The sequence below is a fragment of the Corvus hawaiiensis genome, chromosome 9, assembly GCF_020740725.1.
Source record: "Corvus hawaiiensis isolate bCorHaw1 chromosome 9, bCorHaw1.pri.cur, whole genome shotgun sequence".
Lineage (NCBI taxonomy): Eukaryota > Metazoa > Chordata > Aves > Passeriformes > Corvidae > Corvus > Corvus hawaiiensis.
The window spans coordinates 2,470,784-2,483,001 of record NC_063221.1 but is presented as its reverse complement, the minus strand read 5'-3'; the positions used below and the strand labels follow the sequence as shown (position 1 = coordinate 2,483,001).

The following is a 12,218-nucleotide window of genomic DNA, read 5'->3' as shown; positions in this document are numbered from 1 at the left end:
TGCCACAAGACCCTGGGTTTATCACTTCATGTGTCTCTGCTTTCACTCCCCCATCTGAAGTGTGATGATCGTATTGCCCACCTTTGCAGAGCACCGCAGGACCTACTGCGTTATCATCAGTGGTTCTTATTCTTTTTTCAAGAAGCAATTTTTCTCATGCTAACAATTTTAAATGAGTGAGACCCGAGGAGGCTTCTGCCCATGGAATCCTCACACAGCCCAGTGTAAATGAAACAGCCGCGGAGCTGATGATGTGCTGTGGAAGAAAAGAGCAGAAAGTGCTGCAATCAGTATCAGCTACAGAGGAGGAGGGTAGAGCAGAGAGCCAAAAGGATCTCAGTCGTGCTCTGCTCTGGGCTTAGCCGCCACGTAGGTTCTGTTCTTCAAAGGAGGATACTCAAATCCATGAGAAAACATCTCCCAAGCTGAACTTCCTGAAGGACAGCAAAAGGACTTGTGAGCTGAGGTGGGCTGCTCTGTCCTGTGGTCATAGTCAGCTGCCAGTTTGAAGGCCCACCAGATGTCTGGGGCAGGAACAAGAGACCCAACAGGTGCCTTTGGTAGAACAAAGAAACAGAACAGGCATTTGGGGCACTGGAATCACCGAACCATAGAGCCACAAGTGTTTGGGCTGGAAGGGATCTTAAAGCTCAGCTCCTTCCAATGCCAGCTGGCCCAGGTTGCTGAGAAGGACCAGGGTGGAGGATGGCGAGCTCTCCCTGCCATCAGATCTGACACACGTGAGCTGCAGGGGACGGCGTGTGACACTGTGGAAAAATTAGAAGGCACCTGGATAGACAAGCCATGTTTGTCAACATGATTTTCTGGAGGGGGATTGGATCAGCTTGTTCTCTGGTATTCATTCTGAGCTACAATAATCCAAAAAGAAATCTGAAAGGAGAAATTAATTCTATGTCTAACAAGCTTAGGAGAGTTTTACATTCCAGGCTTAAGATTAAGTGTGGTCTTCATAGAAGGTCCTGGTAGCAGTTTTTACTACATGTACTCTAAATCAGCATCTTTCCTTTATTCGAACAGAGCTTCATCCACTGCCAGATTTCAGCTTTCTTCTCCCCTCTCGAAGACAAGCACAAGACCCCTGTAACTATGTCCTCAACAGCTGAAATAAACAACAAATAAGAGTCTGATTTTTAATTTTCTTTTTTTTAAATCCTGCTACTTTTTTCCTCATCCTGCTATTTTTTCCTCATCCCTGTCTTCAGAGAAAAGAACAGAAAATGCATGCACAGAAAGAGAGAATATATGTCAGCCTGACCTCTGCAGCCGTCTCGGGTCTGTCTGTGAGGGCTGGTTGATGAGTGCTACCGCTCTTGCCCACAGAGCGTGCCTCGGTATTTGCTCTGTCCCTGCAGAATTTCACTCCTGCAAGTGCCTGCGAGCCTTCAGCTGATGTCCCCATGTGCTTTCTGCTGCTTCCCAGTGCAGCAAGTGCCAGCCTCCTCAGCCTGAGAAGTATGTGCAGGCTGCCAGGCGTACCGAGGTAACTGTTTCAATGTCTGATATTTGTAAAAGACCTCATTTTTCCCTTTGCTGACCAAATCATGATGTATAAATTCCATCAGGCACTTTCTATATCTGTTAATCTAAGTTCATCCTCCTGTGCAAATGGATCCTTATGTGTTTTAGCTGATGATGTAAAGCAGCATCCCCAAATTGTCATTGCAGTCTTTCAGCCTTAATGAGTGAATCTGTTTCTGCAAGGAGCCCGCTGAGGAGAAGATATTACCTGTCAAGGCTCTGAGAGCACAAAAAAGGCCTCAATATCCTTGACCAGCCTTATCTGGGTCTCCTGCTCTCTCTGGGGGCTGACCAGGGGCTCCAGGACCTCCAGTCCCAGCTTGCGTGGTGCTGGTGGGGCTGTGTAGGTGAAAAACTGAAAGGGAGAAATTATTGAGCCACAGAAAGATTTGGGTTGGAAGGGACCTTAAAGCTCATCCAGTGCCACCCCTGCCATGGGCAGGGACACCTTCCACTAGCCCAGGCTGCTCCAAGCCCTGTCCAACCTGGCCTTGGACACTGCCAGGGACCCAGGGGCAGCCACAGCTTCTCTGGGCACCCTGTGCCAGGGCCTCACCACCTTCACAGGGTGGGATTTCTTCTCAATGTTCAATCTAAATCTCTAAATTGACTCTCTTTCAGTTTAAAGCCATTCCCCATTTTCCTTTCTCTCCATGATCTTGTAAAATCCACCCAAGTCCTCAAGTGTCTCAAGTTCCTCATCTTTAAATGTGGGCTAGCACCAAAATTCTTGGTAAATGACAGGTATCAGTCACAGGAGGAGCTAAAATGAAGCTGATTTCTGGAATGGATGAGCAGGATCCTGGCTGAGCCCTGGGGTTCAACTGACCAACAGCCAGGATGCCACGAAGGCACAGAAAACCTGCTGCTCTGAGAGCTGGAAGTCTGCTCCAGGCTGGATGACTGCACTTTTCCAATCACAGAAGTCCATAGAGGATGAAACCTTCACCTTTGCAAGTCCACAAGTGCACATGGACAAAATCTCTATGCATGAAAACTCAGCATGACATTTCAGTCTTAAGTCACCCTTCCACTACACAAGTTATGCTAAACATTCTCCCAAACTGTCCAAAAATTTTCAGCTAAAACATCTGATGGTGTGAAAAGTGTTAGAAGGGAAACAGAACAAGCTCTCTCAGAACAAGTTTGGGAGTGGCTCTATGGAAAAGTAACAGCTTTAGGAGAGGCTCTGGTCCAGCATTTCCTCAGGCACAGAATGACATGTATTGCTGTGACATACGATTTTTTCATACTGGAGCATTCAAGTTTGAAGAAAATCTCAACAGGAGACACACATTTAGAAACCTTCATTCCATCTTACTGGATTTCTTTTTTAAACTGAATGCTTAACTTCTAATCATCCAGTATTCTCTACTCTGATGTTCTCGTTGAGTGTGTTTTAATGGCAATCGAGTTGCTTCTCAGGATCTGTAAAGACTACACCCTAAAATTAAGTAATAAATGAGCACTGAACAGTCATGACACACTAACGCCAGCATATCTCCTTTTCACTCATAACTCTTAGTCCCCAGACAAGATTTCTGACCCAATTTGACAGCTAAGTATCAGCAGGATACGAAGAGACTAAGACACATGTAAATAAGCTGTACCCAGTAAATCATTCCAGAGTAACAAACAGCCCTTTCCTCTTTTAATTCATCCTTGTAGTGGTTTTGAAACCCAGGGCTCTTACAGCTGCTGCGATCCAGAGCAGGAGGAAGCAGCTATTTACACACTGTACACCAAAGCTTTGGTTCTAGAGGCTTTCGAGCCCGAGGACAAATCCAAATATAACTGATGAGTGCAGAAGGGCTAAAATGGGATGGAGTGGGAGGAAACTTTGCTCGCCAACAGATTGTTGAACTGAAGAAGATTCAGGTTACAGAGAGGAAGGAAAGTACTTGGAGCTGAGCTACCTTAAAGCACAACTTTGATTTTACTGTATAAGCCCTGCCAAGTCCCTTAACCTTCTGTAATGACAGTTTCTGTTGTGAAGCCTGAACAGCCAATGCTTATAGAAAGCTTTCAAATTATTGGATGGCAAAAAATGTTATAAAATAAAAAGGAAGTTGATTATTCCACAAACAGAGCGGCTGACTATTTTTGTTGCTGCTTAAAATTTCTGTTCCTGGAGATTTTGCAACAAATGCTCAGAAAAAGAATGGAGAGGAAAGGAATTGTCAGTCTCAGGCAAAAATAGAAGTTTCTTTGAAGCTGTTGGAGTGCTAATATTGTTCATACAATAATGAAGGGGGAAAGTGACGGCGTGTAGCAGTTCTCTGGACTTAAGAAGAGGGCCAAAATAGCAATGAACTGTACTGATTGCAACGGGGACACATTTACAAAATCCAGCCTAGTTTCACGTACTTCCATCCCCTCAGATATTACCTGACTTAATCCACAAATAATGTGGCTGGGGATTCTTTTATTTCTAAGAATGAATTTCTCAGTTTGGAGGCTCTGACTCAGGCATGGGATGTAGCCCTTTAATTTTAGCTAAGGCTGCAGCTGATCTAGGATTTACACTCTTCTTGGTTTTATTTTCCACGTGGAAATTAGTGGTTACAACTCAGACCAGTAGTTAAGAATAACATCCATAAAGATCTAACATCATGAAATTTTTCTTTCAATGCACTTTTCTGGATGCATTGCAAGAAGAATGGATTATTTTATATGTTTTATTTCTTAACAGTGATATGTAATAGAATGGTAATGTTTTTATTTTGCCCTTCTATTATGCCTTTCAGAGAAAAGTACTCCAGATCTCATAGCATATTTTACAGCTGATTTCACAGATGGTGTAGATGGTTTTCAGCTGATATAAATGGGTGGTTAAAACTCCCTTCAGGTTCCTCATCTTCAACCTATTTATTCCAGCAGGAAAAAAACAACAAATTTACACCACCTGTTGTGCCAGCTCCCAAGGCAGGACTCGTGGAAGCTTCAAGAGACCATGGTTCTACAGCTGATCCTGCTCAAAACTGTTACATGATTTCTCCACGGTCCCTTTCCCGCAGCATTCCAAGCCTGTAGCCACTGCATGGGCAGTAGCCAGATCCTCTTAAATGTTCATGTTACAGCTATTAATTTTTTATAGCAAGAGTAGGGACTTTATGGCTGACTGAGCAAAGATTCAAGCTCCAACAAGCCAGTGTAGGTCTAATTGCAGCTCAGGATGGATAAAGCTTGATTGTACAAGTAATAATTATGTTATGTGTACTGGGCAGCTTGCTATCTTACATAAATCTAACACCAGCGCTGCCTTGCAAGACTTGATTTTAGACAAGATTAGAAGAAATTGCAAAATTAGAGGGGGAAAAAAAAAAGTCTGTCTGCTAAAAGATGTATTTCTTACGAACACCATGCTACAAGAGGTGAAAGTCTGAGTTTGCATCAGGAATTGCTATCTCTCCACTGTTTTAATTTAGATATGAGCCAGTCTAAAACCACCTTAGTACAAAATGATCACTATTTCTTGCTGTAGCTCATAGCAAAACACGTTCTTATTCCGCAGAAATTTGTTCAGCTAATGTTGAGGAGCTTTAAACTTTCAGCAATACCTTTGCAGTGCTGAATGAGAGACACACAACAGTTTATGAGGAATTACAGACCACTGCAGTCTTTTTGAGTATGAGGATCATCAGTTTTCTTTATTATAACCTCTTTTTTTCCAGAAAGACTGAGAAAACGTTCTAGACTTGGCCCAGCCAAGACAAGCCAGTATGAAGAAGTTAAGCTGGTTTATAAATAAGAGTACTTTTCAAAAAAAAAAGCCACTACCATCTCTTCAACTAATGTGAATCAATCTAATAAACTCAAGCTAACAGAGAGCTTAAAGGGTGCTTAGGTAGTTACTAAAGCTTCTACTTTTTAAGCCAATGAGTCAGATTCGCATCCCACAGGAGCAGCGACTTAAGAAGAGAACATCACCAACTAATGGCTCTCTGTGAAATAAATCCACAGTCCCCAGAGGCTGGCAGCAGGATGAGTCTTGACCTGCATAAATGTTCCTGCTTTATCTAAACAAGCATCTTCCTTAGAAATGTTGGTACAGACCTAAAGGAATAAGGGGATCAATCCAAGAAATGCTGGGCAGCTACACATCCTGGAGAAGAAGAGGTCTGTATCATCTCTGCCCTAAAATACAGCAATTTTAACCTTTAGGGCAGCACATTAAGCACAAACCATAGAGAATTATTCAATATCAAAATTGTTGTAACCTATATGTGTTTCTCTCTGTCCAGCAAATTGTCAATGAATAGGGATCAATAATGTTTTAGGTGAAAAACAGTGAAATAAAAATATCCACTTGGGCTGCCACCTCCATCCATGATAGCATTTTTCAGCATTTAGCAGTGCTTTTCACCAGCGATGGTAAGCCTCCTTAGAAACAGATTTCAAATAAAGGAAAAAAAGAAAAAAAAAAGGTATTAAAAAGTAACATTTCTAATGGATTTTAATAATCCCGTTTGACTTCAGAGTGGTCATCCATGTTCACTTAACCAGGTGGTTTTATTACTTCCAGTGGATTTGTAAGTACTGAAAGAGCTAAATTAGCTCTACAGAATTCTCAGTAGTCATTAATAATATGGGATTAACGGTATAGAGCAGTGCTCTGATTCCCCAGATCTACATCCTTTACTTGCCAATGTACAATAACTGCCTTACAAACCACTTTCCTCGTTAATTGAGTGCTGCTGGATGTGGCAGTGAAGGTGTTACTGCAAGTGAGCAGAATTCTTCCCCATTAACGTAACTGTTAGAATAAAGGTGTCTGACACACGAGCCTTACGCTCTCACCTCATTATAAGAGAAACCACTACAGTCTAATAGTCTTAATTTAGCTAACAAAATATATTGCTTGGTCAATCTTCTCCTGAAGGTGGAACAAAATCCGTGGCCTTTGTGAGAGGCTCATTAGTTGAAGTTGAAAAGCTCTGGTGTGGCAGTGTCCTCCTTCCCTCTCGTCAGCGCGTTATTCTGTGGCACACAGAGCAGGGGCAGACTTTCAGTGGGAGATGGGAAATAGACTGGGCTAAATAATCGTTCCTGTGGTGTGAGCCAGGGCAAAAAAAGGGATTATACAGACCGTGGATGTGGAGGGATGTGCAGTGCATATCGTGCATATTTATGTCTGTGTATGCATATGTATATATAAACTGGATCTGTGTATGCACACAAACTGGGGTACATATACATTATTAACTTCAAAGCTAGAAGACCAAATTATTCACATTGCAGTTTTCAGCAGGGTGATGACCTGAGTCACCAGGTGCTGATTACCTGCAGCTCAGTGGGGATCTCTCAGTGTCCCTCAGCTTCATACAGAAAAATGTTGCTTTATCAATTATGAAAAAGCACTGAGGCCTAGACCAATGTAAGATCAGGTTACAAATTCTTCAGCTCTTTAGTATTTTAATACAATTTGACTCAAGGTGTGCAAAGACTCCCACTGCTCAGTGTGCAGCATGTAATTCCATGATGCTCACTTTTTTTCCTTCTAAATCTGAAGTTCACTTTGCGCTCCAAAACATTGTTTTGGAAACTGATCTTGCTTTTATTGAAGTTAATAGGGATGTCCTGATCTCCTTCAACTGTCCAAGATCAGGCCCTCACTGAACACACATATATTGAGCAAAAAGGAAATCAATGTTATGAAGAGAATGTGGTTGCAAATTTGTTTTTAAAAAATGTTCTCTTATGATGGTACGGGATGAGATCAAGAAGAAGTTAGACACCTTCCCCACGGCACGACTGGCTGTAATCTACTACCTGCAGCTCTAACAGGACAGTGGTTTCAGCACAACCTTTCTCAAAGAGCACCTGGGCTCTGTTTGTCAAAGTGTCTTTCTGGTGATCTTGCTCCCATACGAGATTACGAGTGCTTCAGGAGAGTAAAAACAAATGTCTGCCTCTGGTTCTGAGGAGAGGTGAAGCTTTGGGAGGATTAAGAACGGGCTGCACGAGGTATGCCTGAGAGCTAGAAAATAACGTTTCCAGAAACTATCACCTAATACTTCCCACCACTCTTTTTCTTCTGAGGAAAACTTAGGTGAGTAGTTTGATCATCCAATTTTCCATTTAGATTTTCAAGAACTGCTGAAGAAGCAAGCATGCTGGTAAAAAGACCTTCCTTTTGTTTTCAATGGTTGTTGCATCTCAAGCAAGAAATTACTTAGACTGATCACAAATCAGATATGATTGCTCAATTTTGAGTTAATACAAATGAAGTAAAAACACTTTACTCCCATAAATCATTGCCTGGGACTGAGAGGAATGAAAAGTCACAGCAATCTATGTGACTAAAAAGTTAATTTTTGGACATGTTGGTGTAAACAATGAATTGACTTCTGTAATTAATTCTTCACGGAGGCATTCGGAGAGTTGTAGGAAAAAATAGGAAAGGATAAGTGGGGATGATTACATCACTTGAATATTCTCAAGTTGTTTTGTTGGCTTGTTGTACAAATGCTGCCTTCTGCACTGAGCTCTGTAAAAACATTCAGCTGCTTGTTTTCATGTTTCTTAGTTAACGTTTTCACTCACAGGGTTTCAGCATTTCGTGAACAAGCACCCCAGACACGACTCCGGTGAACTCAGCGTCTGTTGGGGAGGTTTGCTCTCACTGGAGGTGGATCAGCTTACAGAAAATATCACAGATCTCTTTTTTTCATTCCTCCCCTGCTTAAATCATGTACATGCCTTAGAGAGAAAAATGGTTGGAGGCCAGAATTTGTGGGTAGTTTCTTGATGGAACTCTGCTGACTAGCACTGCAACAGCATCTGAGACCGAGGGTCTGTTGCTATGCTCGGGTACAGAAAGGAAGAGATCCAGTCAAATGTTTCTGCTCCCAAAGCTGGTCTTATGGCAAAGCTGATGGAGCACCTATTTAAAATGAGTAACTCCTCACAGGGATGGAGTTGAGCAATGACAGCAGTCTGTAAAGTCTGATATCTAAACGGATTGCTCCTCTGAAGTTATTTCTTATATCTTGTAAATGTAAGCAGGGCAACTCTAGCTTTATCTCTGTACACTTAATGTGTCAGAGTCACTCATCTCTGAACATACAGACTCTGTAAGGTTCTGACTTCACTTCTTTTTATAGCATTCTTTTGTGATGTTGTATTTAAATAAAGTTAGGCATGGGGTTTTTCCTAGGAAAGAAGTTATTTTTGCTTTTTTTCTGTCAGACTTGCTTGTCAGATACATGCCTCTGAATTACTCTCCACATTTTTTCAAAAGCAGGTCTATCTCACACTAGCCTTCATTTCATACGGATCCATAACTGATTTTGGTGCTACAACAGAACATCCTTCTCTTATCACATACATCTCATTTTTTCTGCCAGTCATGAATTCACTTTACTTCACATGCATTCACTTGCTTAATCTCTACATGAAATCGTTACAACTCGAAGCTGACGTAGTCTCCCAAAACGACTCCCGAACAGTAAATCATGCCACATTCCACTTTCTTCCCGCTCTGCGCTGCACAATTTAGCACTAAATGAAAGCTACACAGAAAACGCACTTGAATCCGGCAGTGAATCACAACACAGACTGTTGGTAACAAAGCCCTTACCTTTTTAAATGCATGATGGTCTCTAAGTAGCACAGAAACCGTAGCCCAAAAAGCAGGTCTGCCTGGCGATGGACGGTGACAGTTTAGACCCTATTTTCCTCACCTCCCTCCTTACAGCCTGCTACATCTAGTTCACTGCTGTCTCTAGGATTGGCTGGTGCATCTCAGAGGCGCACACAGGACTCCAGCCTGGAGCACCCTGCAGCCCTGCGTTAACTCTTTGCGGTGAAGCCTCTGCTCCCTCTGCGGGCGGCCCCGCACGGACTGGCGGCTGCGGGGCACGCACCGCTCCCTGGCGGGGAGGGGGGGAGGGGGGGGGGCGTGTTTTCTCCTTCCCCCACAAAACGAGCTGCCCTCGGCTGCCGAGGATGCGGAGAGGCTGGAGAGGGGCGGCGGGGGGAGAGCAGGGGGGTCCCGCAGCCGGGACCGGCGCTGCCGCCCGGCTGCCGGTGCTCGCTGCGCCCGGAGCCGGAGCAGCCCCTCCTGCTGCTGGGGAGGGCGGCGTGTTCCCCCCGACCTCCGCCTTGTCAGCGGCCCCTCCCGGCCCTGCCCCCGGGACCTGCCCCGGGGGGGACACGCGCGGCTCGGGGGAGCGGGGCAGATGAAGCCCGGGCGGCTGAGAAGGCAGGCTGGACGCTGACACGCATCCCTAAAGGTGTTCCCTGTGCCAGAGCCACCTCCCTGGATGTCCATCTGCCACCGCCAGTACGGGAGACTAGGAAATTAACTCCCGGCCAAAAAGGGAGTCCCAAAGCCACGCAGCTTCAGGGCAGATGGAGGTAATCCTTGGCGGTGAAGCCAGACACGGGCAAGCAGGCAGCCTGGACGTCTAAATACAGGGAAGAAAGATGTTTGGGAGCCTTCTCTCAGGAGACTCGGGCGGTATTTCCACACGGCCAATCTATGGTACCAAAAGAACCAACTACGGCAAAGCAAAACCCGCCCGGCTGCTACCCGCTATTCCTCTGTTTTTTCTGAGTCATCCAACCCCATGCGAGCAGAAGGCATCCCTGGGCTGGGAGTGCGGAATGCTGGAAATCAAGGATAACGGGAGTCTTCTCTATTTGCCATGCCCGACTCTCGCTTGTTGCAATCGCCCATTAAGCCCGCGTTACTTGCATTGATTTATTTGGTGTTGTATGCAAAGGGTTTGATGTGCGTCCCCTCGCCTTCCGCTGAGTGTAGGAATGCCGCCCGGCCCAACCTGTGTCACTTTTACTGCCCAGACACCGTTTTACTGCCATCCGTCACAGTGCCTGTGAGCTAAACAACTCCGCTGCCCTCATCCTGTGTCCTACCATCTCCCATCCCCGTCAGCAGAGGGAATATCGAGTGCTCTTAAACCCGGGAAATATTCTGCTGATGGGCACATAAATCTCTTCTGCAGAGCGGTAGCATTTGAGCAGCACGGCAAGGCGATGCTCACTGGCTGAGCTATTCCCACTACTACATAAATCCCTCAGGACTTGCTGGTTTGTTTTGGGGTTTTTTTTCTTTTTTAAAGGTTTAAGGGGGAAAAAAAGGGTTAAAAATCAGGTAGAGGTTTTGAAACCCACTCCCTACCCAGGGAGGGAAGGGGATATGACTGCAAGGAAACTTTCCTGAGCAGCCTGGTGCGGGAGGATCCCGGCAGCAGCAGCGCCAGAGGCGGGTAATTCAGGAGAAATGTCTGGGATTTGGTTAATCACCTCGGTCTCATGGAAAGGGCCGGGGCAGGAGGAGGTGGGGGCAGAGGGGCAAGTCAGCAGGAATGGGAAAACCTGGTGGAGTAGAAGCTCCGGGGGAAGGACGCTTTGCTGGAAGGAGATAAGTAGGCATGGGGGCTTCGAGCCGGTGGGAGGAGGAGAGGAGCTGGAGGAAGGGTGGATTTTGGATCCACGCTTGAAGGGCTTTTTCACTACTCCTGTCCAGACATCAGCCAGCAATTTGGCGGCTGGGGGGGCAATAGGGCGGGGAGGAGGAGGATGGAGGGAGGGAAGAACAGGGGGGGAGCACACTCTGGCACTGAATTGGTCTTTCCCCTCTTCTGCTTGCCACCAGGCAATAAATTCGGATCTTGTTTCTCACTGGCGTCTCTACCTGCTTGCAAGCCTCTAGCACCTTGCTCACATGTGATGTCTTCATGTACTGCTCTGGAGACATGACCGCGCACACACAGACACACACGCACACACTTATCCTGCACCCAAACGCCAGAGTTACACGGAGCCCCGTCAAAACCTCCCCACGAGAGATAACCTGTTTCCTCCCTACCTTCTGCTATTGACCGTGGGTGGATCTCTGCCTCTAATTAGAGACAGTGAAACCCTGGAAGTATCACCCACAACTAGCACTCTGAGGGCGCTTGTCCTTTTCTTAAACATAAGGTGCTTATTTCCCTTGGTTCTTCTCTCTTTTTCTTTCAAAGAAAAAGATTCAAGAGACCTACCTCTACCATCTACCTCTGCGTCAGGTAGATGTACAGGTGGGCGTACGTTCTGTGAGGAAGACGCCTCGCTCCTATCCTGCGCTCCTCAAGAGCCAATTTCTGGCCAGCCGAAAATACAGGCATGCCCGAAAATAGTAATAACTAAAACCAGGAGCGATGGGACTGAGAAATGAGGAAAGGGCGCGGGGCGAGCAGCGGCAGCGGCTGGATGGAAGCCCCGGCAGCAGCAGGACAGAAGCTCCGGCCGCAGCAGGACAGAAGCTCCGGCCGCCGACCCCGCTGCTCCCCCGCACCCCCGGCCGCCCCCACCGCTGCCGCCTGGCCACTGCCACCTCCCGGCACACGCGACGGGACATTAGGTCTGGAAATCCTTTCCTATCTCTTCTGGAGAATCCTCCCCAACCCCCAATCCTGTCCAAGTTCTTCAGGGGAGGGGAAAGAGCGATGAACTTTTCCACCTGATCTCCCCCCGCAGATTCCCAGACATTCCTCAGGCACGCTCACGGCTCCCTCTGCCAGCAGCAATCCTGCCCTTTCCCCGACACGGGGAGAAGCACTGAGCCCTTCCACCGCCCACGCCAGCGGCTTCGTCTGCAAGGGTTAAACCAGGGAATGGAGCAGATACCATGCCTGATGGAAACATGAATAAAATGTGATGAATAAGCAGTG

At 46.0% G+C, this 12,218-nt stretch overlaps 1 protein-coding gene across 5 annotated transcripts in view; it reads right to left on the bottom strand.

Moving 5' to 3' along the window:
- BRINP3 (BMP/retinoic acid inducible neural specific 3) overlaps positions 1-12,218 on the bottom strand; it is a 208,498-nt gene that overhangs the window by 195,816 nt on the left and 464 nt on the right. Inside the window, exons 1-2 of one of the 5 annotated variants that reach the window (XM_048312903.1) lie at positions 9,122-9,496; positions 82-256 (exon numbers count right to left, since the gene is read on the bottom strand). The exons of 2 other annotated variants lie outside the window; for them this stretch is intronic. The gene's annotated coding sequence lies outside the window, so the exon portion shown is untranslated. Of the gene's footprint in view, positions 1-81; positions 257-9,121; positions 9,497-12,218 lie in introns of those variants that run through there. 2 more of the 5 variants (XM_048312902.1, XM_048312901.1) reach the window with 2 other exon arrangements.